Source organism: Polypterus senegalus, chromosome 17, assembly GCF_016835505.1.
Source record: "Polypterus senegalus isolate Bchr_013 chromosome 17, ASM1683550v1, whole genome shotgun sequence".
Lineage (NCBI taxonomy): Eukaryota > Metazoa > Chordata > Cladistia > Polypteriformes > Polypteridae > Polypterus > Polypterus senegalus.
In genome coordinates, this window is record NC_053170.1 from 23510039 (window position 1) to 23537951 (window position 27913).

Below are 27913 nucleotides of genomic sequence, written 5' to 3' on the forward strand. Positions count from 1 at the left end.
TTAGTATAGATTGTAATAGAAATTTGTCATTATTCACCCTCTTATAGAGGTCCATAGAGGGCTAGATCCCTAGTATAAATTCAAAAATCAAAAATAACATCGCATTCATAATAACTGACTTTGAAATGGTCTAAAACAATACGCCACATGCTTAGGCTTGACATTTGGCATTTCTTATCCTTCTGGGAATGGCACTTTGAGGGCTAGGACCACTGGTTAAGAATCAAACATCACAAATATATTTGTGATCAGCAACCTCCAGATAGCATACAACGACACTCCACATGCCTATATTACCGATCCCCATTCTTTCAAAGTTTTGTGAAAATGAGTAACTTTGACACCTTGTATAACAGCGTTTCTCAACCTTTACGTATTTGAGTTTTGATAACAGTTTTAATTGTGCCCTCCTTACGTATTTTTGAAAGAAGCCCACTAATACCAATTTGTTCTTTAATTAATGATATATCATAGATGCATATTTTACACCTACTTAACTTTTATCAACATTTATCTAACTCTATATTTATTTTTCTAGTATCAGAATGTAGTTTAAGTTAATTTGTTTTGGTTTCAATAGATGTATTTTTCATATTTTCGATTCTTGTTTTCTTTTCTTCACATCGTCGCTCCTCCCTTTTTGTTATTTTGCGCCCCCCTAAGGGGCCCACCCCACAGTTTGAGAACCACTGTCGTATACCATTAGAAGGTGAACCCCTTAAAATCTTCTGATCAGTTTTTCTGAAGACACTGATTAGTTTTGTCTTATCTTAAGGCTGAATTTCCTGCACATAATATGGTCCAAAAATGTCCAAAAAAAGAGGGTTTTTCAGGTCTAGAAGACCAAAAATGGTGGTGGTGGTGGTGAAATGGTGGTAGGGTTTACTACAAAAAGCTTGACATCTTCCATAACTAGACATCAAGACGAGTTGAACGGTATATCATACATTAGAGTTTTCTCATACCAGTGAGTGAGGAGGCATCATACACAAAAACTGAAATGATTTCAAAGCATTCCTAAGTAATTCTTCTGAACAAAGTATAACCTAGAAATATAACAAAAGCAATTAATAAAACAATTTTCATCAAAACAAGGAAAATTAAAAACAAAAGCTTAATCAGAAATATTTACTAAATAATAATACATTGACAAATACAGAAAGATTAAAAGAAATAAAAAGAATCAAACTTGAGCCAAGGGTATAACCCTGACTTGTAATACAACTGCAGCAGGCACAGACTGGCCAGAGTGGCACAATGGTGGAACACACAGCTTTCTAGTGGCATTCTTGTGGACTGTCTTTCCTCCTCCAGCACAGGCAGACAACAGAGAAATCCATGGCCTTGTTCCTGTGTTGCAGGTCGTCTAATAGCATTTCAATTTCTGCAGACCTATTTTTCAAAGCAGTCAATTGTAAAAACAAATCCGCCTTGCGTCTGCAGGATCAAGTCCTCTGCTCTTTCTTTACAGATGAACCCAGAGTGTCAGAAGTGCAGCGGCTCAAAAGGGGGCCACATTTATTTCGCTTTCCTGCATGTGGCCTTTTCCTGTTGTCACGGGTCAGTAGTTGTGTCGTTTCCCATCATTTTGCCTCTGGGCCTTTCGTTCTGTTGAAGCCTGAAATTACACAAAGATGGTTTTAGCATTAAGGGCAAAACCGCTGAGACCTGCTCTTTGCGACTGACAGATGTGACATGACACGCTGGGACTGTCTGGATCATATCCCTTTGGATTTTTTTGTGCTTTCATCATTGCCACCTCTTTCTTCCTGTTCTTGCTGTTTATGTTTTCTGAGGTTCGGCGAATCTTCATTTCCGCCCTGATAAAGTGCAATGTTCTCCCCAGTTGTTTCGGGTTTTGCAGCTCTGTACATTTAAACAATAAAAATCCTTCCAATAGTGAGTGCTATCCTTGGGGAAGCATCTTCTTAGCATGGAATTGATTCAATTTTGCATTTTGTACTTACTTGGTGATTTTTTTAGCAATTGTTGCTGTCCCTCCTTCTTTTCCAAGACTGGATTTCTTCGCAGTTGTGAGCAGAATGCTAGTGTGGCTGCATGCATATACTGACATGTGATATCACGTCTGTCATCCTCTGTAAAGGGATGGAGGGAATCAAGGTAAGTATCTGCTTTTAACTGTCCCTTCTTAGCTTGATGCCACACTAATGATAGTTCAGTAAGTACAGTATACAATAATTGTTTTTTTCAGCAAGTGTATTGGGACAAGTAACAAAAGTTGATTGCCAGAAGTGAAAAGATGTAATAATTAAAAAATTTACAAACATAGATTAACAATCGATAAAGCAATTAAACTTAATGTATATCGATAAATCAATCTACAATATGAAAAATAACAGAGCAAAGGTTTTTTTTTTTAATCAATCAGTCAGACTGATATTCACAGGACAGGTGGATTTTCAATTGTTTTGCACTGAAGGAGTCAGCAGTATGGTTGGAGGTGGGCAGCTCGTTCCATCAACTAGGATCTACACAGGGGAAGAGTCTGGATTGAGACTTGATACCACACTGAGGTGGCATCACCAGACGCTGTTCCCTGGTACACCTGACTGAGAAAGAAGGAACATAACATCTCCCCAGTGTCTCCATATACTCAGGTGCTGACCCACTGACTACTCTGTAGGCAAGCATCAGGGATTTGAACTTAATGTGTGCTGCTACAGGGAGCCAATGCAGCGCTTTGAAAAGAGGAGTGACATGTGCCCGTCTGGACCATCTGCAGCAGCTTTATAGCACATGCAGGTACTCCTGCCAGAAGTGAGTTGCAGTTGTCCAGACACGACAAGACCAAAGGCCTGGGCCAGAAGTTGTGCTGAATATTCCATCAGATAAGCTCTGATCTTGTGGATGTTGAACCTGCATGAATGAGAAACAGTAGAAAGAGAGCTGCTCATCAATCACCACCCCAACTTTGTGTACTGACTTGGCAGGTGTTAACCAAACTGTACGCCAAGCTGTACAGAGATGAGGAACTGAACAGAACTCCATCGGATGGAGCACAGTATGTTTACTTCTCAAATGTATAGTGAATAACTCGAGTTGAATGCAAAGAGAAAAAAAAAAGATGCATAAAGATTCACAAAGACAGTGGCCGTGTATTTTCCACAGACAGTAGCAATGTCGATACCTTGCATTCCAACATGTTGCAGGGTTGCTGATGCGCTGTGTTGGAGTATTCTTCAGCTACCGCCTGAGGGTTATTACAGGTGTCAACTGGAAACCACAAAGGTGATACTGCTAGCTGTCCACCAGAAAACTTGACGTTTCTTTTCTTTTGATACACTGTTGAGTTTGCTCAGATGGAGACATCGTGGGAGCTCCCAGCCTGTCTTGCAAAAAAAAAAACTTTGTGGTTGCAAAATCACCTGCAGAGAACCTTAATGACAGGTGTAATGAGGATCCTTTAATTGAAATATTGTGTACTAGGGAGCTTTGCCCCCTGCTCCCTTTGCTTGCCAACTCCACTACGTGCCAGCCACTTCACGTCTCTGCCGCTCGCGTATGTGGATTTCACTTTCACCAAACAACAAATCTTTTAATTCTCGTGGATACGCTTCTTCATTGGGAAGAAACATTACTTTTTCCTGATGGCAACACGAATTAGGCGATCTACAAGTCGCCAACTTAAAGTTTAAAGCCAAACAATATCTACATACTTCTGTCATATCACCTACGTCCATATATTCAATCTCTTTTCGCTGTTCCATTATTTCACTGAGTAATAATTTCCATTTGTTTGCACTAATGCAATCTTTATTATCATTTTATTTCAGACTTTCAGATTTAAGTACTTTCAAATATCTCTAACCTGCTCTGCATGTGTATTGCGCCAACATTTTTGAGTTCTTTATGACGTTCTACTTTGTCATCTACTCTTTGCCTTTTATTTCCGGCCTAGGACGTGGTTAAATCTCTTGGCACAAAGTCTCATCTCCCGGGACGTGAAAGTATCTCTGAAAAAGTTACGTCTCGTCCCAGGCTAAAAAGTCTTCTTATAATAGAGAGAAGTGTTAGGTTCATAAGGTGGTGGTCAGGGACATAGATACAGAAGTAATTATTGGTCATCTGGGTTGGTTTTCTTTTATGCAGCCATGTTCTCTCTATCCAAATGTACCAAAGATCAGTTCCTGACCATTCTGTTCTGTTTACATGACATCTTAAGTTTACTACAGCCGTAGAGCATTGAAAACTTACAGTTAATTGTTTCTTCTGTCCTTAAATGGCTTGACAAGTGAACCTTTGCAGACACATGAGAGGGCTCCTTGTTGGGATTTTTCTGCCATTTCTCTCGGTCTGTGCCACTGAAGTAACAGTCTCAGCAAAGATGCCCAGATATCCCTTTTTTCCATTATCTTCTCCAGCTTCTCTGGGAGGATTAGGATAATTAGTACTAGGTATTGTTGTTGTTGTCATGGTTTAGCCTCGGCTCCATCATTGGCCTTAGTTTTGTCTATTGTTACTGTCTTTTTTATGTAAGTTGTTTTCTTTTTCTATGATTTAACCGTTTTAATTAAGTTTTCTCTTTTGTATTTTCTCTCTATTTCTTTTCCACTGCTTTTTGGAGTTGTTCTCTTTCTTGATGCCTTGTGCCTTTTTCTCCTTACATGGAGCCCAAGGGGGTGGAGCCCCCTAGTACTACAGTTGCTTGGGGTTGCTATCTCAGGCTGTCTTATTTAAAGGATTCACAGGACCCAAGATAACCACTGGGGCTTTGAGTTTTGTTCTGCTTGTCTGTGGCTCCTTGTTACTTTCTTCTAAAATAATGGGGTTGTATTAGTTAAGGTTCATTTAATTTTATTCTTGAGTTTCGACATTGAGTATTTCTTGTCTTTTTGATATTACTTATTCTTTAGGATTTGCTTGGCCTTTGTTATTTTTGGCTTTGCCCTCCTTGTAGTATTTGCTTTATTCTTTCCTTCTTGCATTGCTTCGCCTTTAGATTTTATAGGGCCTTTTGTGTAGATTGGCCTGTTCTTTATTATTGCATCTTTAGTATTTTGACTTGTGTATTCTTTGACCTTTGCCAGAAGTATCTTGTTGATTTTTTTTAATTAATTGATTTGTACAAATAAATAGTCAATATACCAATTAAGCTATAATGTTCCTCAGTTTTGGGATTCATTGTCCTCTTTTCTACCCTATAGTCTAAATCCAAACAGTTATGGTCTATAGTATCTGTTATATTTAATTTCTAAGCTATGGTTCTGCAGCACCATATGATTATTATTATATTATTATTATTATTATTATTATTATTATTATTATTATTATTGACAAACTTACTGGTACTAAGTTAGATGACAAAATCTCATCCAGAGACTTACAGCTCATCTCAATGTGTACCGTGCTTAGGAGTGTGAGCTTCTGAACCTGTCTGGCACTTATTCTTCCTGGGTACTGAGTGCTCCAATGACAACTGGCATAGCTCTCAACTTTGTCTTCCACATTCGCTTGATTTCTATCTTGAGATTTTGGCATTTGCTAATCTTCTTTATTCTATTATATTAGGATCTATTAGGATGGCAACATCAACTAAGAAGGCCAGTCTTCTCCTTTCTGTCATTTGGCACTAAATCAGTGTTGCTCAATCAGTGTTGACAGCCATGTTCTACATAATGTTAACATCCCTGATGTTTGTGACACTTTTGGCCTGGTTCTCATGCCTGAGATTAGGTACTTAATGTCCATGTTTCAAGCACATTGACCTGTGAAGGCATATTGTTATGCCTGTTGCAGGTATTCGGAAGGCAATAACACTGGGCAGCCAGCCACCATGTGACTTATGTGCTCGCTAAACGTTGTGACACATTCTACACTTTCTATCAACATTAATCTTAAGGATGGTATTTTAATGGAGTCGAGTATTGAGAGCTTGATCTTCTGCTGTGAATCTGAGACTCCCTGTCTCTCCTTTGAGTCCTGAGCTTTGATGCTTTCTTCTAGTAGCTTAAAGAACTGACCATGCAGTGGCTTCTCTTTCAGTTATGTCTTTGCATGCTCTCATTCTGGCAGGTCCTCAAGAGTACATTTATAGACTCTTGTAACTGGAATTGTTCGAGGACCTCAGTTGCAACTGTGGAAAGGGATATACACCATCATAGTAAGCCTGTCTTTGCCCAAGTAGATTTAAGCATTGAGCTTGATGATGGCAGAGTTGAAAACAGACTCCAATTCTGTTATTATTATTATTTTATTATTTTGCTAGCAGAGTCCTGACAGTCACTTCCATGCCAGTAGTATGCAACTGCTTCTAATGCAGCAGATGCCTCACATCATATTATGCTGATGTTATTAAAATGCAACATTATGGGAAAAAAAATATATATATTAATATAAATAAACTAAATAATAATTTAAAACAATAGTTACACACCATATACCGAGGCGAATCCCTGGCTCTGTGCTTAGAGTTGCTGCCTCACAGATCCAGTGTAGGGGAGTGTGACTCCTACATCCTGTTCATGCCTATGTGGAATTCTTACATTCATCTCAAGTCTGCAGGTTTTTCTCTTGTGTGTTATTTTAAAATATCAATACAAATTGATTGTGTATTTAGGTGTTTGTGTGAGCTGGCCTTGCAGCAGGCTCAAGTCTGCCATGGCATACCATTGTTAAGAGATTCGAGGAGACAGAGGCAGTACATCACATTCCTGCTGTCATTACGGATGATGCTTTCTGTTCCCTCGATGAGCAAAATATCATGTTGAATGATGGAATTGATTTGTTGAAAACTGGAAAGCTGTCTCCCAGCTGAGAAATTTTGTCTCTATTCCCAAACTCCTGGGTAAGCATGGTACCTTGTCTGTTAACCCTTCCTTCATGATCTGAAGCCACCAAACAGCCAAAACTGGGTCTGTCTGGGATAATTGAGATAGAAATGGTGAAGAACAAGAGAAATGTTACAATAACCATTGTAGTAAAAGTCCAAATTATGAATAGAATTATGTGCACTGTGTTGCTCCACTTTTTAAACTTGTTTGCTCTCCATTCCATCTATCTATCTATCTATCTATCTATCTATCTATCTATCTATCTATCTATCTATCTATCTATCTATCTATCTATCTATCTAAAAAGCCACATTTGCCCTGGGATAAAATAAAGTTCTATACAGTTCATCACCTAAGCCAGTAAGTGGCCTCACTGCCAAATGGCGTATCACTGTTGATTTTTGAAATCTATTATATAGTGCCTTTCATATCTATCTATCTATCTATCTATCTATCTATCTATCTATCTATCTATCTATCTATCTATCTCCAAATAAATGACTATATAATAAAACATCCACATAAAGTAAAGCCAGATATAGTAAGTGGCTACAGGTATTGTATCTATACTAATAAAAGGCAAAGCCCTCACTCAATCACTCACTCACTCACTCACTCACTCACTCACTCACTCACTCATCACTAATTCTCCAACTTCCCGTGTAGGTAGAAGGCTGAAATTTGGCAGGCTCATTCCTTACAGCTTACTTACAAAAGTTGGGCAGGTTTCATTTCGAAATTCTACGCCTAATGGTCATAACTGGAAGGTATTTTTCTCCATTAACTGTAATGGAGTTGAGCTGGAAGGGCGGAGTTTCGTGTGACATCATCACGCCTCCCACGTAATCACGTGAACTGATTGTCAACACAGTGCGTAGAAAACCAGGAAGACCTGCAAAAAGCGCTTAAGAAAACATGCATTATATAATTGAGAACGCAGCGAAAAACAATAAGAAGCGAGCGAGTGACATATACTACCATATTCATGAGTGTTGCTGCCTCGGAAAGAAAGCAAGGTGTAAACCTAAACTTTAAACTAAGTTCATAGACAGGCTACGCTGGCGTTTCACATGCCCACAGGTAATGCGGGATACAAGTTTAATGAGAGGACGCAGGATATAAACGAGAGTTTTGATCACTTTATAACTAAGTTAAAATTGTAGGTGAAGGGGTGTGCTTATGCAAATTCCGAGAGACTGTGTTTGTGGGGGATTGACAGTTAAGGCGGGTGGGGGAGTCACGTCATCATCTCCCTCCCATTCATCTAATTTCGGTCTGAGCTGAGCTCGCTAATGCCGTCTTCGAAGCAACTTTGTCAGACTGCCACCAAATACTCACAGAAAAATCCACAAGTTAATACACACGCTGTCTCTATAGAGTTTCTCCACACTGAATCCTCCAGACACTACTTACAAAAGGTCACATTGACAATCGTGTTACGTTATTTTTAAAATCTGTCCTTTTCTTAGCACAAGCACAGCTGAGAAGCTTCGATGCATGTGCTCCATAACGCGTTAAAAATAATGCATTTAATCACACTTTGCATTACAAGCAAAAAGGGAGCTTTTGTAAATGCATGATTTCCTGGTACTGTACACGATTACATTGATCAGCGCATCCCGATTCATTTTATCCTCGCACCACCTTAGTTTGAGAAGAAGTCTGAAAAAATATGAGGTTAACACAGAAAAACATCACCAATTCAAGCTTTATGAATAATCGATTCGCCATCAATAATTGTTTTGGTAAAGCCATCCTCCTTCCATTTTATAATTTTTCCGCCAATAGCCATGATTAAATGAACGGTAAATAAAGTAAGAGCAAAGCGAGGGTGACTTATTTAGGCAGGCATATATATGACAGCAACACTCATGACAATGTCAATCATGTTACGTTATTATTAAAATGTTTCCTTTTCTTTTTCATTACTTCTTTAACACACTACTTCTCCGCTGCGACGCGGGATTTTGCTATATATATAATATATGAATGACCTCCAAAGAGCGCTGAGACTTTTGATATCATGAACGTGTCTGCAAAACTGTGGTCTCCTGCCCAGCAAAGTCGAGCAGCCAGCGCGCGCATAGCTGTGCCGGCCTTTGAGACGCTGACTGCGCTTCTGCTTTAAGTCAAAGTGAGCACTTTTAATTTTTTTCATCCTCCCCCTGCGCTATAGCCCAGACAAGTGCAAACACGGGACCCCTTTTCTACACCACGGCAAAATAATATTAAGGCGATTCACACTTTCTTTTGCACGTATACGATTATGAGGTCCTCACCTCGGATTATGAAGACACGCACACGAGTGGAGGACTGACAGTGCCATCACAGCCGATTAATGGCGGGGACGTCTCACCAGTCTACACAAGGCGATCATAACGTCAGCGAACACATCTCTCTATACTATATAAAAGAAAAAGGCAACTTTCCTTTCTTTACACCTTTTTTCCTTTTATCCCAAACCAAAGCCTTTCTCTCTTAACACTGCAGAGGACACAAAACTAATTTTCTTTAAATGCCGGTAAGGCACATTACCACAGGCACAAATTTGAACGTTCACATAGAAAATGTAATTTCTATACCACAGCCGTCGTGTAGCGCCTTTCAAAAGGGATCAACTACCGAGAGATGATCCATATACATTTTAGCTGCTGTTAGTTACTTACCTGTTGTGTTACACAGTCTTTAAAATGTAGTTTACCTGAAACCACTCCAGTAGTGCTCAATGTACCTGTACTTCTTAAAACGTTAATGTTTTACTGTTTAATAACTTATAGACTATATTTTATTATTTTTCCCTTGCACTCAGTGACCAAAGCTATACACCTAGATAGGTATGTGTATATATATATATATATATATATATATATATATATATATATATATATATATATGTGTGTATATGTAGATATGTATATAGATATGTAGATATGAAGATATGTATGTGTATATATATGTATGTATGTGTGTGTGTGTGTGTGTTTGTGTGTGTGTGTGTGTATATATATATGACAGCAGCAATCCAAGCTGTGAGAAAACACTAAAAAGGAGGCATGTCAGACGTTGTGGTACATTTTCTGATGCAGCTAGACGAAAAAAACTTTGTGACGCTGCCGCCAAATACACAAAACAATTACTTTGACAATCATGTTACATTATTTTTAAAATGTTTCCTTTTCTTTTCATAACTTCTTTAACACATGACATCGCTAAGCTGGTATTTTGCTATATATATATATATATCACAGCGACACTCATAACAGTGACAAAACAATTACATTGACAATCATGTTACGTTATTTTCAAAATGTTTCCTTTTCTTTCTCTTTCCTTCTTTAACACACTACTTCTCGCTGCCAAGCGGTATATATATATATATATATATATATATATATATATATATATATATATATATATATATATATAGAGAGAGAGAGAGAGAGAGAGAGAGATAGATAGATAGATAGAGATATATATATAGATAGATATGAAAACAACATATATATATATAGATAGATAGATATATATATATAGATAGATATGAGAACAACACTCATATCAATGACAAAACAATTACATTAACAATCAAGTTACGTTGTTTTTCAAATTTTTCCTTTTCTTTTTCGTACCTTCTTTAACACATTACTTCTCCGCTGCGAAGCGCGGGTATTCTGCTAGTTACTCAATAAAGGAAACACCTAAAAACATTAGAAAAAGTTATATGTGGAGCTAGTGTAGGGTTGTGCCAGAATGCATCTGTAAAGGAAAACAAATGGAAGGTTATTTCTATGCTGAAAAGAAAAGAAGGTAAAAAACACAATATTTTGGCTCTAGAGCCTTAGCCAGGTGTGCAACTGACAAAGGAAGAGCAGGCAGCATACTGTATATAAAAGGAATCCTAGTAATGAAACTGGCATCCCACTGGTCCTCCTATTACACCCTAACACTCCATCTCTCCTACAGGTCATTAAACAAAGTTTCCCAATTTTGCAGACTCATCCTTTCTCAGGAGTCTTTTTTCCTAACCCTCCCTTGATCTCATTCCGTCGACCACCTAACTTCACATCGGCAGCTCACTTCACAGAGGAAAGTCACATTCCTCACATTCCTCACCAGTTTTTGAGTTGCAACAGGGGCCGCTGTATCACTTGCAAATATGTCACCAACAGTACCCTTGGATGTGGTTTTCTCTAGTTAATTCAATATTAAACAACAGACATCTTGCCAGTCTAAAACTCGTACTTACTGCATTTTTTGAAGGAAGTGTCCAGGCATCTACACAGGTGACACATGGAGCACATTGGAGCTGTTAAGATCAAAGACCTCATCTATTGTAGGACACATCACAGTCTTTGATCATAGCCACACTGGTCTCAGTGTTTGTGTTCTTTCACAGGACTTCAAAGACACTTTCAAAGAATATCAAAAGAAGCTAAACTCATTCTCAGCCTGGGGTCAGATACATTTTGAGGTCCCTTATCAAGCGGGGTCATTTTTTCTAAATCGCTTGTAATTCGACCTCTCCAAATTAGAATCATTGCTGTTATTGAACTATCTGGAGTATAAACACATGTTTGGTCTCTTTGTGAAGGTAACATTCTCTAGTTTCATCCTTAGTAGTCAGAATCACTGTAGGTGTGACTGATCAAAAGTTATGCACATTAGAACTCACAAAAAACACGAATTTTTTTGTTCTCGCCAAGTTTTTATGAAAATAAAGGAATATAAAGCTGCAGTAGGTAGGTGGGGACAGAAACACACTATGTACCAACAGAATAACTTGTTGACTACTCACATTTCAAATTTGAAAAGAATACCTGTAAAAATGACATTTTTACACCAGTTTTTATGTGGGCATGTCCAGGTGCTTTTTAGAGGGACCATTATCCACATTTTGGAACGTATGGAAAAAGTGTAATAACTTTTGAATGCTTCAACCCACAGATATCAATGAGGGCTCTACTGAAAGCTTACACCTAAAGGAATCTATATCTACGCACAGTGTCACTCTATTAGTTATAAAAATCCATCCATCCATCCATTTTCTAACCCGCTGAATCCGAATACAGGGTCACGGGGGTCCGCTGGAGCCAATCCAGTTATAAAAATAATAAAAACAATAAAAAATACACATTTCTATGTAAAAATAGTCAATACAAGTCTTATGGGCCAAAAATATATATATATTTTTATTTTTTACTTTTTTTATAAAATGCACACAAACTATATATATTTCTTTTACAAACTGTTACAACACAGCTCAGCGTTTTTCCATGTGCCACTTGATGGCAGCAATCACTAGCAAGCAGAAAGCACAAGGGCGTGGCACATGTCGCTCTCTGCCATTACACGTCCTCTGTGCCGGTTGATTACTTTCACGCCGCGTACATGCATCTATTATTTAATCGAGAGTGTATTTACGTTTAAACTTCTACTTTTATTCATATTTAAAATGTGAAAAAACTTGGTGAAATCACAATAAACAACCACGCACCAAGTCTGCAGACTGGCACAAATGCCACCTTCGCGCAGCTCCGATCGTTTTGTTTACAAGTTAGTATGGCAAGTTACAAATCAAAATGCTCGGCTGCTCATTGGCTGTAAGTTTTGAGTGTCACTCACAGTGTCCAATCAAACTGGTAGATTCTACCAGGGTTTGGAGTTGTATGTCATCATTCAGTTGTCTGTGACACTCGTTGGCTATACGAGGTGCCAGTCAACCCCAGACCCGTCGTAATTGGCCAACTTAGGTGTCAATCAGAAGCTAACACTTCCATGTAACATGCTGTAGCATGGTTATCGCCGACAGAAACAAATTACGTCTGATATGATCAATAGAAATGAAAAAATTACAGTACCTAGTCTCAAGTTATGAAACGCTTTCTGGAGTTTTGTCCCTTTGAGGATATATCGTGTGTTTTGGACCTAATCGTTTTACTGGATTATATTCGCTGGAGCCTTACGGACAGAATGGGATCAATACTGCTCAGAAATATTGATGTTTGACTTGCAGGGGGTCTTCAAAGTTAGGGAAAGTCAACTCTTAAAAGTATGTACTTCTCTGTAAAAAAGGCTTTAGTGTCAGTGCTGTGGTTGTTGTGTGTCAAAATGGTTTACATCATCGGAAAGACGAGACTTTGAAGTTTCATTTGATGGGTAGGGTGTCGAGATGCATGGCAGATGGGCATGCACACATGGCTGTAACGTCGTCAAAACGCTGTTATGTCCCGGGACCGGTACGTGTGCGCGTTAAGGTAACCATCTAACTGTTTAATCTTTCCTTTTATCTTCTCTAATGGCAGCTTTTTGTCACCTATTCTCACTGCCCTGGCTTTGTTCCCTCCTTCCCCTTCTATATATGTGACCTGCTCTTTCCTGATCACTTGTACAACCGGTTGAAGGTTCAACAGCTGAAACGTTGTGTCTTTTACTTTCTCTCCATTTCATTGTGGGAATAACTTTTAATTTTCTTTCCTTATATCTTACATGTATTTTGAGTAATCAGTCACTAAGGGAAATCGCATTCTGGAAATACACCAAGGACCTAAACAAAAGAAAAACCTTCTATGTATTATATTATAGCATAACATTCTCAAAGCCTGCTTAATTGGTTCAGGGATGCAGTGGGCTGCAGGGTGTCTAAACAGCATCGGGCTCATGCTCACTCAGGACCAATTTACTGTTGCCAATATATTTAACACACACGCACGCACACACTCACACCTTTGAGATAAGAGATGAAAACTGGTGTACAACAAAATAATCCCATGCTGACACTGGCAGAAACTGTGCACTGAGAGAGCAACTGGACAAGGGATTTGATCTTTGAGACCACCCTCCATATATTAAATTAAATTATATTATATTATACAGGGGATGCACAAACCAGTGTGTTTCTTCATGCCGGTCCCAAGCCTGGATAAATGGGGAGGGTTATGTCAGGAAGGGCATCCGGTGTAAAATCCATATGTGGACAGATGATCCGCTGTGGCAACCCCTAACGGGAGCAGCTGAAAGAAGAAGAAGAAGAAGATATTATATTATATTATATTATCAATCTGCTCTTTGAATCTACTTAATCTATTCAGTGGGTTACAGATACGTCAAACTACTTAGTGGGTATTAGAAAGTAAGAACTGAAGCAGCCTTAAGTAGGGTGCCAGCCCATTACAGATCAAAAGAATATTTTTTTTTTATAAAAAACATTTTGAAAACCTGAAAGATAATCCAAACTTTTAAGTTTCACTTCATTGGAATTCTAACCTGTGATGCCTTTTATTTATTTATTTATTTACTTTCTTTCTTTCTGAAGGAAAGTTGGAATTGTAGCCTTCCATTTCAAAGGAACTTCAAACAATGGAGTGTGACAAGCATACGCTTTGGTTTATAAACTGCAGAATGGCTGTCGTGACTCACACACCAATGACTGCATGGGAACATGGTGTCTAATAATGGCCCAAACAGCAGGAGAATGATGTGAGTACTCAAGAATATCTTCTGCTTGAGATGCTTGGAATATATGATGTAAACAAATCATAATTCAAGTTGTAAAAAGTAACAAGAAAATGATGGCACACTGATAGAAATGATTAAAATGTGACTAAAAAAGAAGGCTATTTTTGTAATTTTGATTAAAATTTTTGTTCGATTGAAATGGCAGGGAAGTTTTGCAGTAGGCCGCCTAGCTAACTGCATGCTGTTGAGAAGCCCCACAAACACAGCAAGAACATGGAACCTGCAAACAGAGTGTATCCCAGCTGGGAATGAAGCCAAGCCCCTGGGCTGGTAGGTGACCATGGTACACAGAGCCCACAGCACCTGTTACTGTATTATACATAATCACATTAACTGCTGTAGTGAGCATTAACACCGTAACAATATTACAGATCCAAGGTTTGTCCACATTCTTTTGCCAAAAATTAAATCTGAAAATCTCCTGCAGCATTGGTGTCGTGCAACAATTTCTCTATTGATTATTCACATACCGTATGCATAGGCTTAGCTTCATATTCCTACTAGAGGGGTTAAGGAAATAATATTTTTATCTAAACACCATCTGTTCATGTCAAAGTAAATTAATTAAAACACTTCTCAGGCAAGAGATATTAATTATATGGAAAGAAGGAAAAAAATGAAAGAATGAATCAAAAAATTAGACACACTTGGGCTGACCAACTTAGGAGATAGGGATGTCAGTCTTCAAGGAGCAGCAACAGCTGTCTGAGAAACAAGAAATGCATCAGTGGTGCTTCAGTCCTACCACGCACCACTTTGATCCAATGCCTTTGATCGCGGCGCCTCTCATCTTCGCTGTTTTTGTTAGGAGTAAAAAAAGATGAGCGCATACACGTTACAGCAGTGAGTCTAAGAACTTGGAGTGAAGTCTTCCATTCCTCTCTGTCTGCCTTCAAAATAGGAAACCGTTCGTGGTCTCAGTGGAAACGGACCTACTGTATGAAACTCAGCTGGCCAGCTGTTGAACTTTGACACCTAAATTTTATTTTTCAGCGGTTAAATGAAATGGTGAAAAAGAAAAAAAAATGTTACAATAACCATTGTAGTAAAGGTCTAAATTATAAATGAAATTATGTGCACTCTGTTGCTCCACTCTTTAAACTTGTGTGCTCTCAATCCTATCTATCTATCTATCTATCTATCTATCTATCTATCTATCTATCTATCTATCTATCTATCTATCTATCTATCTATCTCATAATGTATTTTTGATATTCTACAAAACTTTATTGGTAGTTCAGAATTATTCAGAACATTTTTAAGAAATGATCATTAAAATATGAAACTATCCTCTTATTCACTCATGATTTTCTTTCAGGGTTAATCAAGGCAGTGTAACCCATCAATCCAGAGGTTCTGCTGACTTTCATGCCATGCTATTCCACCACCTGACTATTTTGATCACTGAATGTGTGCAAAATGTCTCCCATAATGAGAACAGTTATGTGTTGTGCTCCTTCTGTCTCCTCAACTCCCATAACAACAGTATGTCATGATATCCTCTTGCAAAGATGCAGCAGCGTCACTCAGTAATCACTGTGAATGCTGTGTCAGTCATTGTCTTGTTCCCTAGCATCCTCTAGAAACAATGAAACCCATGATTAGCGCAACACGCAATCAACTCTGAGGCAAGGTAGGGCAGGAGAGAGAAATGATTCCTCATTAAAAACTGCAGAACACCTTCATTTTTTTTCTTCAATAAAATTAGCAGACAGAAAATTCCTTAATGCAAATTGTGAAGAAGGTCCAATATAAGGTGCCTCTGTGTCTTCCCCAGCACAGAAATCAAGTCCAAATGATACTTATATCTTCCAGTGAATGGCAGCCAACCATCCCTCATAAATATGTACATTACACATAGAGAAGGGTTGGAGCGTAAAGTCCTAACTGTAGAATGCCCAGGAAGGAGTGGATGGCCATTTGGCCAAGAATTCCAGAACTCTGAGAGTGTCTGGCTTTGTTTGTTTTAACTGAGTCTGGGCCCACCAGAGCTTTATTTTCCCACTGATGTTGCTGACTGGAGTTTTTTTGTTTTCCTCTCCTCTGCCATAGTTCATCAATTAATTAATGGACAGATATAGTTAGTTTCCATGTATGTTAATCAGTTTTTACTTTATTGTGCATTAATTCTATATTTAGTACTTTTGTACAATTTATGCTTTTATTATTATTATTATTATTATTATTATTATTAATAATAATAATAATAATAATACATTTTTTTCAAGGTGCCTTTTCTAAACAACCAAGGACACCATACAAACAATAAAATCATACAACCAGCAAAAAGCAAACATGCATGTAACATCCATATATAATCAAATCTATCCATCCATCCATTTTCTAACCCGCTGAATCCGAATACAGGGTCACGGGGGTCTGCTGGAGCCAATCCCAGCCAACACAGGGTACAAGGCAGGAACCAATCCCGGGCAGGGTGCCAACCCACCGCAGGACACACATATACACACACCAAGCATACACTAGTGCCAATTTAGAAATGCCAATCCACCTAACCTGCATGTCTTTGGATTGTGGGAGGAAACCGGAGCGCCCGGAGGAAACCCACGCAGACACGGGGAGAACATGCAAACTCCACGCAGGGAGGACCCGGGAAGCTAATCAAATCGATGAAGCTGAAAATAAACAAAAGCAAAATAAAAATAGAGAATCTGTGTCCCAAATATTTTGTTGCAGATAGTTCCAGGGCAGAGGAGCAGTGGTGCTGCCATGGTGATCAGGCGTGCAGGGGGGATGATGAGGAGACCAGATGTGGTGGACCTAAGAGTGCGTTTGGGGGTATAGACATGTATGAGATCAGAGAGGTATAATGATGCAACGTTATGGAGTGCTTTGAAAGTAAGTAAAAGAATTTGAAAATCAATATGATATTTTACAGGAAGCCAATGGACCTGTTTAAGAGCTGCAGTAATATGTTGTATGGAGGGGGTTTGAGTTCAGAACAAGCTGGAGTTTATGGAGAAGCTTATGCGGGAGATCAAAGAGAAGAGAGTTAAAATAATTAATGCAGAAGCGACCAACGTGTGAGAAAGGATAGTGGTGCTGTTTAGTGTAAGGGAGGGTCGTGGACGTGCAATACTACGGAATGATGCTGTTATACTCAGTTTGTTATAATATTCAATTTATTGTCACTGTCTCTCTGCACACTGTTGGAGTCATTCATACAGGCAGACCAAGTATGGTACACAGGGACTAGGCTCCATTTAGAAACCATTAGCCTAGCAGTTTGGAGAATGGGACAAACTGCAGTGTGAGCATTGTGCTCTTCTTGTTGGAGGTGGGGTTTTGAGTTTACTGTCCTTGTTTGGAGATCGGAGAGGGCCCTGCATGTGGAGAAGACAGTTTAAATACACGGAACAAGCAGTCTAACCCTTTGAAGTTGTTGGGTGGAAGATTATGTCCTCCGTCTGGAAAACCCTTTCAGTGTGGTGACGAAAGATGGCAGACTGCGTAGATGAAGACTTCCATACCTTGATAAAGTCTGTCATAAGCTTCCCGTCTGTAACCGCGTAAAAACCGTCAGTAAAGTAAGCTAAAGTATATCTTTGTCTCTCATGTATGTACCGCCATAATCACGATGGGAGGGATATCGCCTTTTCTGTCATATTTCTATATTTTTCGGTTACTTAACATGCCGCAATGTCAAAAGAACACATTTCCGGAGAGGTAATGCCTCCTAAGTAAACAGATGCAAAAAAGATTACCATATAATATTAGTTTCAAAACACAGGGTACTATCAAAGACAACCCCCAAAGTCTTAACCTAAGGGGAAATGCCATCATGGTTAGGTGATTAACTATTAGATTTCAATAAAGTAGACTTAGGGTCAATGAGGAGAACCTCTGACTTGTGGCCTTTGAGTGGGAGTACATTGAAGGAAAACCAAGAGTTTATTTCAAGTAGACAGTCATTGAGGCAGGAAGGAGGAAAGACAGAGCTGGGCTTAGTCGACACATACAGTTAAATATCATCTGCATAGCAGTGGAGATTGATTCCAAATTTCTTAAAAATGCCATCTAAAGGGTGTAGATATATTATAAACAGTAAAGGGCCAAGTGCTGATCGATAGGTAACACCACTAGTGACTGGCAGGGACTGTGATTGAGAATATTTTAGCTGAACTAACTGAGTATGATTAGACAGGTATGAAGTAAACTAATCAAGGGGGGTATCAGTAATACTGATAGTACAGTAGATAACTGATTCAACAAATTACTATGTGATACAGTATGCAAGACTGCACTCAGATCGAGTAAGACAAGGACTGTTCAAATCCCAGCATGAGCAGCCATTAATTGGTTATTAGTGACCTTTGCCAAGGCTGTTTCAGTACTATGTTTTGGACGGAAACCAGCCTGAAATATCTCAAACACGTTGAGATGAGATGCAACTACTTTTTCAAGAATTTTTTAAATGAATGGTGGATTTGATATAGGACGAAAATTATTGAAGTTATTGAGGCCAGCAAAACTGGAGTTATTACAGCTGATTTGAGGGCTAAAGGAACAAGACTAGATCTTAGAAAGGACTGAATGATATCTATACATGTAAAAGGCAAAGCCCTCACTGACTCTTCACTAATTCTCCAATTTTCCATATAGGTGGGAAGCTGAAATTTTGTATGCTCATTCCTTGGAGTGTACTTGCAAATGTTAGGCATGTTTCATGTCCTGTTGCAACACCCAAGGGAGGGAAACGGGTGTACCCCCTAAACTGAATATATAGATAGGGGAAACCCCTCCTCACTATTTCTGCGACTTCCCATATACATAGGAAGCACAAATTTCATATGCTCACCCTTTACATTGTACTTACAAACATTAATGATGTTTCATTTTGCTCCGTGCCCCGTAACAAACTTTCGAAAATAACGTCTTCTTTTTGCCAGTTTTCACCATTATGCCATAAGGAACTTTCGGAACTTACCTCTCCTTTTGGCGGTTTCATTCCTTATTTCCGTTAACAGAGGATTTATTTCACAGCAGAGACGCTCAAGGGCCGCCCATGGTCCCCCTTCCTTTTTCCACACGGCCGCTGTCCGCGCACCTACCACGTGGTTGGCTCCCTGCCGAAATACATTAACGACATCCCGCACTCATGTGCCTCCTCACTCACTTCCATACTTTCCTCAGCTGTTTGTCCTGCTCACCACTCCCTTCTTCTTTACTCAACCGCTTCAAGGATGGAAGGACTGCTCATTCTTCTTTCAGGCTACCTCTAAACCTCACCCATACTGATTCCAATTCAAACACCTCCAATTTCCAGTAACGGTCTGCTTTGCTATGACAATAAATAAGTCACAGGGCCAGACTCTAAAAAAGGTCGTCATTGACTTGACACAAGATTGCTTCTCACATGGCCCACTGTACGTTGCATGTTCAAGAGTAAACTCAGCAGACAGCTTGGTCATTTTACAGCCCGAGGGCAGAACTGCAAAGGTTGTTTACAAAGAGATCCTTACATCCTAAAAATGTGCATTTCTCATACACAACATTTACAATCATAAATTAAACTCTTTACAATCATCAGATTCACTCTCAATACTAAAATAAGTCTACGACAATTACATTGACAATCGTTTTATGTTATTTTTAAAATGTTTCTTTTTCTTTTTTATAACTTTTTTAACACACTATTTCTCCGCTGCGAAGCGCGGGTATTTTGCTAGTCAGTTATAAGCGAAGAAAGTGAAGGCAAGCAGGCTTTTACCAATCGAGTAAATTTATACTTGCATTTTCACCTGAGAACTTGTTACAGTGCTCTGCACCTGCACGCAATAAAGAGCGTTATACAAAAATAAGCTGAATTGAACTAAATTGAAACTGAAAAGATTGGATGAGACTAGTGGAAGGAAAAAGAGTGCAGGAGGTGAGAATAATATCATTAGGTTTGGCATGAAATTGGAAAGTGGATCAGCCACCCAAAGTAATAAAAAGGGCCACTGAATTGTTTAGGAAGGTATCAGTGTGGTTGTTTTCTGATTATTTGTTTTTTTATTTTATTTTAGTATTCTGTTTCTTTGTGCCATTGCATGCTTTATTTACAATAAAGAAACCAGTTTTGCGTAGCCTCATTGGATTTGGTCTCATTGACATGGGAAAGGTGCTATATAAATAAAATATATAATTATTGTTGAAACCTGGTAAGGCAGGAAGCACAAATATGTCTTAAAGGAATACTCCAGTCAAAAATACTATTTTTTACATGTTTCTTGCCCAATGCAGTTTGTATTGATGACTGAGAAAGAAATTAAATCTCATGTTTTCAGACATAATGGAGATAATGAATTTGCCAAAGCTGAACAACAGCAAACAATGTCAAAATGGCCATGAATAAATCTCATTACTCACATCACATAATCCACATGTCAAGTCCTTTAGTCGTATGCTCACAATTTCTTAAACACCTGTATTTTTACTAAAATCTTGTTAAATAAACCACTTTTCAGAAACAACGTGTAATGCACTCAAACTCGAACGAGTATTTAAGCTGAAGACCCATCTCCCGTCAGTACACAGGAGTACCTTGGGATTATTTAGCAGCCATCTGTAAAACTGCACAGATGAATTGCCCTTCTGCTTGTTGAGGCAACTCATATATGCTCAAGTGCAAGGCAGATTGTATTCTTGATAATATTTTCACTCCCTTTCCTTTAACTTTTAACCTTTAGTTGTGCTCTTCTCTCAGTGGAGTTTACAATGTTGATATCACGTGATGCACGGTTAGCCAATGAATAAACTGTTCCTGGGATGGATTCCTGACCAATGAATGAAGGGGAAGATGGGTGTTCACATCAGATATGCAGTCTATTTTCATTCCTAAGAGCATTTTAAGGTTGTGTTTTATTTCACAATATTTTATTAAAAATCATGTGTTTAGGACGGTATGAGCATACAACAGGATGACTGGACATGTTGATAATGTGACACAAGTAAAGGCCTTGTCACATTTGATGACTTTTCCAGCCTTTTGGGTCATAGTCTTCATTTGCATAAGCTTAGCGAGTCCGAGGCAGAAGGCTGCACAGTCTCATCACGTGACAAGTCCAGTGACTTACTCCAGTTAGTCCACAATTCACTCCAGCAAAATCAAACAGGTGCATGAGAGGTGACAACCAAAGAACGCTCATCCAGCTGTAAAATGCATAGATTGGAGCAACAGGGAATAAGGAACAAAGGTATTATGGACCTCAGAAACTGAACAGAAGCCTGTCTGATGTCTTGTGTTTTGTGTGCCACAATAAAATGGATAAAGGGGCAGAGACTGTGGCTGAGCTCATCATATCTGTTAACTCCTCATACAGCACCGGCTCTGTAAGACAGCACATTATTAGCTGTCAGAAAAGTGGGGGAGCTTGACTGTGCTGGAAGGTCATCATGCCGTTGCTAAATTTAACTGGACACTTTTTACTATTTTAATTTTATTTAAATTTTTTTTCATTTTTATTACTATTTAATTTAATATTGTTTCTTTGTATCAATATACTGCTGCTGGATCATGTGAATTTCCCCTTGGGATTAATAAAGTATCTATCTATCTATCTATCTATCTATCTATCTATCTATCTATCTATCTATCTATCTATCTATCTATCTATCTATCTATCTATCTATCTATATTAGAGTACCTTTACTATCTATCTATCTATCTATCTATCTATCTATCTATCTATCTATCTATCTATCTATCTATCTATCTATCTATCTATCTAACATGGCCAGCAATTTTCAGTCATGTAAATTATTATGGTTTGGTAACAGGATCGGCAACTTTAGTCGGCAAGTCTGACATGCCCTACAAATAGAAGTCATGTTTTGTAACTTTGGTAAAAAAAAATTTCCTGGAAATTTTTGGTATGGGTTTCTGTTGTCCAGCATTGGTCACAATAGATGACTATTCCATAAGTAACTTTGTTATCTCTGTTCAGTATGAAAACATGAGATTAACATTTTATTCTCAGTCATCTCTACAAATTACAGTACATAGGGATAAGTATCATATTAAAAAAAATAAAATAACATTTTTGGGTGGAGTATTCCTTTAAGAGTCAGTCACAAATTCTTCTTTTTTTTTTTGCACTGTGGCATTTTATGAGGTTAAAGGTTTTATGGCACACTGCTGACTCAGGCAAGTTCTACCTTTATATGGAATAACCTTTGCTTACATAAGGAAAAATAAAAAAAAAATAACTGTAGAGAATCTCAGCCTGCTCAACAAAACTGTCAACATGAAGAGCATTTTAACAGATTTGGATTTTTCTTAAAAATCTGGTTAAAAAAAAAGATATAACTGGCCACCAGCAATAATGAAATTTTAACTCCCCTTTGACCACAAAAAGGTTTTTCTATTGACCTTTTGGCACAAAGTCATTTGGAATTTCTCTGGCGTGTGTGTGTGTGTATATATATATATATATGTTTTTATTTTTCGTTGACACAAACATTGCAGAAATAATCTTTACAGACAGTCTGGTTTCTCTTTTTTTCTTTAACTTCTGAACCAACATGACAAGTTCGCTTGCAGCTCACAAACTGCCCGAAGACATCATGCATGTATTCATAAGAATGAAATAGAGCAAAATTAACATTTGTGACACAACAGCAAAACTAGGTGACGAAAACAAGATGGGCTCTGTACACAGTGTTAGGAGGTGTGTATCCTGGTGATGGCTACACAATTATTAACCGTGGAGGCAGTAAACATAGAAAATGTAAACAGAGAGTGAATCAATTATAGTGCACCATTTGTTAATTTAAAGTGCTTTATAGATGTGTACAGTACGACAGTCTGAATAAAGGGATCACTCAGAGAGTCAGCAGTGGGGATTGAACAAACAACTTAAAGGCCACTAAGGGGCGACATTGCTACCAGACAGCCCAAATGTTTCTGATGTCCTGGAATTAACATTAATGGCATGCAGGTGATCTTCCGGGTGGAAATGGCTGACTAAACAACTGCCAAAAATTACAGTGAACCAGGAGATGAGCTGGAATATGGTCATAATAGAAAGTTTGGACAAAAAGCCAAAAAAAAACGCAATGCATTAAAACCAGTACGTTAACCAAAAATCAAAGTCAAAAATAAACATTTAAGTCCTAATTTTCTAATTAAATTTGAAACAACTGTTGCATGAGAGGTTGTTTTTGAAAACCCAGAAGTTTGGAGAATGATGATATTGTCCTGTCACGTTTACTTAATAATAACCTGATGATATCACATGTGAGAGCTTCTGGTTGCCATGTGGTAGCAATTGCCAACAACAACATGGCACAGCCATCAGAAAAACATACAAAATAAAAACTAAATATTATCTCTGTTATATAAAAAAAATTCTGGGACGAGACAAGACTTTTTAGCCTGGGACGAGACGTGACTTTTTCAGAGAGATACTTTCATGTCCCACGAGACAAGACTTTGTGCCAAGAGATTTAACCACGCCTGGGACCGGAAATAAAAGACAAGGAGTAGATGACAAAGTAGAATGTCATGAAGAATTCAAAAATGGTGCGATACACATGCAGAGCAGGTTTGAGATTATGGAAGTACGAAAATTCAAAAGTCTCAAAAAAATGATAGTTAAGATTAGCACAAATAAACGGAAATTATTACTCAGTGAAATAACTAAACAGTGAAAAGAGATTGAATATATTGTTTGGATTTAAACTTTAAGTCTGAGACTTGTAGATCATCTAATTCGTGTTGCCATTTGGGAAAAGTATTGTTTCTTCCCAATGAAGATGATTTGTTGTTTGATGAAAGTGAAATCCACATATGTGAGCAGCAGAGTCACGAAGCGAGTAGGGGGTGAAGCCCCCTAGAGATGCTAAAAATTAATAACAACTTTTATATGGACAGAACATTACAAAATACCTACCTATCATAATATCTATCGCTATACCAGTGTCCTGGGTTTAGTTTGTGCTTGGGATTAGTTGCCATGTCTAGTTATTAGTAGATTAAGTATTGGTGGAGAAAATTTTTTTTAAAGTCTTGCTTTCTTCAGTCACATGACTGCGACGGTCAGGGCCATTACGTCATCAGATATGAAGTATAAATAGAGTAATGAGTTTAATTTACTTTAACTCTCAGGTGGCAACAATCAATTCTGTTCAGCATAGTTAGTCTGAATTCTTAAATAGAGGTAGGATTGACGTCTTGTTTTCCACTTTGCTGTTTTTACTCACCGACTTTGTACTTTGGTTTCCTCTTTCGGTTTTGTTTTGATTCTTCTGTTTTTTGACTCCTGCTTGGAGTTCTGGGTATTCTGGGTATTTTCAGCCTCACAATAATCCTAAGACATTTCATAATGTCCTTAACGATAAAGTGGTTTCAAAAAGTATTCAAACCCCTTCACTTTCTGCACACTTCATTGAGTTGGAGACTTACTTTTAAATAGATAAATGTATCCCTTTTGCCCATTAATCTACACTCAAAACCCATAATGGCAAAGTTATGAGAGATTTCAGTTTTTGCTTTTTAATACAAGTTGCAAGCATTTCTAAAAACAAGTTTTCACTTTGTCATTATGGTTTATTGAACAGTGACTCATGGGTAAAATTGGCAAGTTTATTCATTTAAAATGTAATCTACAGCACACAAAAGCGTACAGAAAGTGAAGGAGTCTGAATGCTTTCTGAATCCACTGTAACAAAAAATGTTCTTAAAAGTCCAGTATAATAACGAAGGGAGTTGGAAGTGGGCTGAATCAGCGTGCATCTAATAACAGTCGATACATATGGCTTAAAAAGAAGGTTACAAACACAATATTTTGTCTCTTTAGCCTTCATCAGGAGAAAATGGGTTTGGGAGGAAGGAGTGAGTGCGAAAGAAAATAAAGTGAAAGATCAGGAATATAAGAAGAAAAGGAGAGTGTTGACAAAAACAGTTCATTCAGCCCAGCCTGGCTCATCAATCTCCACTCACCTCACTCAGCCAAGTCAAGATCTGAAGGCCCCAAAAGTACTGCTGTCTACCACTCTACTTGTTAACATATTTCATGTATCTGTTGTTCTCTGTGTGAAGAAAATCTTTGTAACATTAGTGCAAATATTACTCTTAAGCAGCATCTATCTGTGCCCCCCATGTTCTTATTGAATAAACTGTTTTACACTAACAGTTGGCTTCCACTTCGCTACATGTTTCATAATTTTAAACACTTCTATCATATCACCTCTTTCAATTTCATAAACCACATTTTGGAGCACAGTCTGAACTTCTTACATTTTTTTGTATTTTAATTTTTTTTACCTGTTTCTGCTAATATCATTTTGCATTTTTTTTTTTAAATGGTCATCACTATTTTGCAATTATCTTTGTATGCCAATGGACATATTGTTTACAGTCACTACATCAATTGCCGGCCGATGCTACCGGCTAAAATCCTATTAGAACTTCACTCCATTGTCGGGATGTTGACAGTGGTGAAGCCACTACATATCCTTCTCATAAAGTGTATTTTCAAGTTTCAGACCCACCACCCTCCCCGCTGTTATGTACACAATCATGTTTATCATTTTTACTTTCTATGTGTAGCCTCATTTGCTTACGTTAAACTTCATCTTCTGCACAACTGCCCAAGTCTGAATTCTGTCCATGTAATGGCTTTGCTGACTGTAGCTAAGGTATCTGCCTCTTCTCTTACATTAGTGTCACTGGCAAATGTAATCAGCTTGTTAATTACATTCTTATCCACATCATTGCTATAAATTAAAAAGAGCAGTGGCACAGCTCCGATGCCTGAGGGATTTTACTTTTAACATCACCTAATTCAGGAAAAACATTCCTTGCAGCGCCAAAAACTTCTTATTCAATTTAGCACCCATTTGCATAGTGTGCCCTGAATTCCTGCTTCGTTTCATTTGATCACTAGCCTATCATATGGTGTCTTGTCAAAAGCTTTTTGAATGTAGAAATAAATAAGATGGTATGCTCCCATCCCACGATCAAATTCTGTTGCTTCCTCATAATTAAAACATTAATCAGTTGTTCAGTGTTGGTAGAATGTGTGATCTGAGTCTGAGGATGATTTCAGTTTCTTCTGCTTTTCTTTAAAAGATGTGTTTTATTTGTGAAAGAACACCAATATGACTCTGATCAATTAAAGCGTGTAGTGATCAGTGACAGTCTTGGTGAGGTCATTGATCTTGACTACTTGGACGGTCTTCGTGAAGTAATCTGTCAATAGTCATCTGTTATGTTTGTTTTCCTTTTTCTGTCATCTTTGTTCAATGTGAATATGTAATTTTTATTAATAATGTTCTGTTTATTTGTTTCTTAGTATTTAAATTTGTGTATTTTCCTATGATCTTGTTTTCAGTTTGTGGAACCCCAAGAGATGGGTCCCACCATTACATTACTGCGGAGGGACCACACCTTTCCCATCTAATCAGAGCATAGAACACTGACTCACATCTTCAGTGGCTGCTCAAAAGCTCTGGCAGATGGACGCTACTGTTGGTGTCATGAACAAGCTTTGAAGCCAGTTGCACTGACCATCACTGCAGCAATAGAAGCAACCAAATTTACAGTATTTACTTCCGTGCACTTTTTCTTACTTTCTTTCACAGTTGTTTGCTATATTGTTTTACACAAGACTACAATCTAATATTTTTTTATCTTGGATTTGGATTCAGGTTTGATTTCTGATTCAACCAAAATCACAACTTCAGGGGAAGGTGGATCAAACCTACTTGTGTTTCTCATCTCATGCTGACTTTCTGGACACTACCACTACCCCACTGACGTCAGCTTTCCTGTGAAGATGTACTGCACTTTGATGAGCATCAGTGGGTTGACTCCAGACTAATACCTAAAGTCTGTCGTTGTTCATTAATTGCTTTTCTGTGCATCTTATATTATTATTCCATGTATTTACTGGCTCTACAACTTCTTTGGAGACTGTACCACTGCTGGTGCTCACCTTTCCTTACTAAATAGGCAAATGGTGCTCTGCCTTACTGACCTACCACCTGTCCATTGGTTGCATTTCTACTGTGCTGGAACACTCTCATGACAACTTTACTACATCCAAACAGCAGATGCTCTAAACTGGCATTTTTTCTGAAGACCTCACATATGAAGAATTGGATAACCTCCCAGTGATAAAAGGAACTACTAAGGAGGTATTGATTGATTCGGAAATTGTAGAGGGAGAAGTACTGCTCAGATTAAAAAGTTGAAATCTAACAAATCACTAGGACCAAATAATATTTACCCTTGAGTTCTTAAGAAGGTTAGTGAGTACATATATAAACCTTTAGAGTCACATTTTTAGAAAGTTACTATGTGCATTGGGGAAATTTTGAAGGACTGGAAAATGATAACTAGTATCCTGTTATATAAAAAGAATGATCGTAGAGCCTGGAGAGCCCTGATCGTCAGCACTTCCGCGACACTCGGAAGTGCTGGAGGGAAGAAGACCAGGGACACCCGGAGTGCTTCCGGGTGCACAGCTGGCACTTCCGCCACACCAGGGAGTGCTGGCAGAACTTCAACAGGAGGCACCTGGAGCATATCCGGGTGAGGATAAAAGGGGCCGCCTCCCTCCATTTGATAGCTGGAGTCGGTTGGAAGAAGGACAAAGCCT

At 38.3% G+C, this 27913-nt stretch overlaps 1 long non-coding RNA gene across 1 annotated transcript; it reads left to right on the top strand.

The window, feature by feature from the left end:
* Positions 1–2061: 2061 nt before the first annotated feature.
* LOC120517697 lies at positions 2062–27476 on the top strand. Its single transcript, XR_005631087.1, has 3 exons — positions 2062–2121; positions 14104–14267; positions 26645–27476. It is a non-coding gene; the product is annotated as an uncharacterized LOC120517697 (long non-coding RNA).
* Positions 27477–27913: the final 437 nt, after the last annotated feature.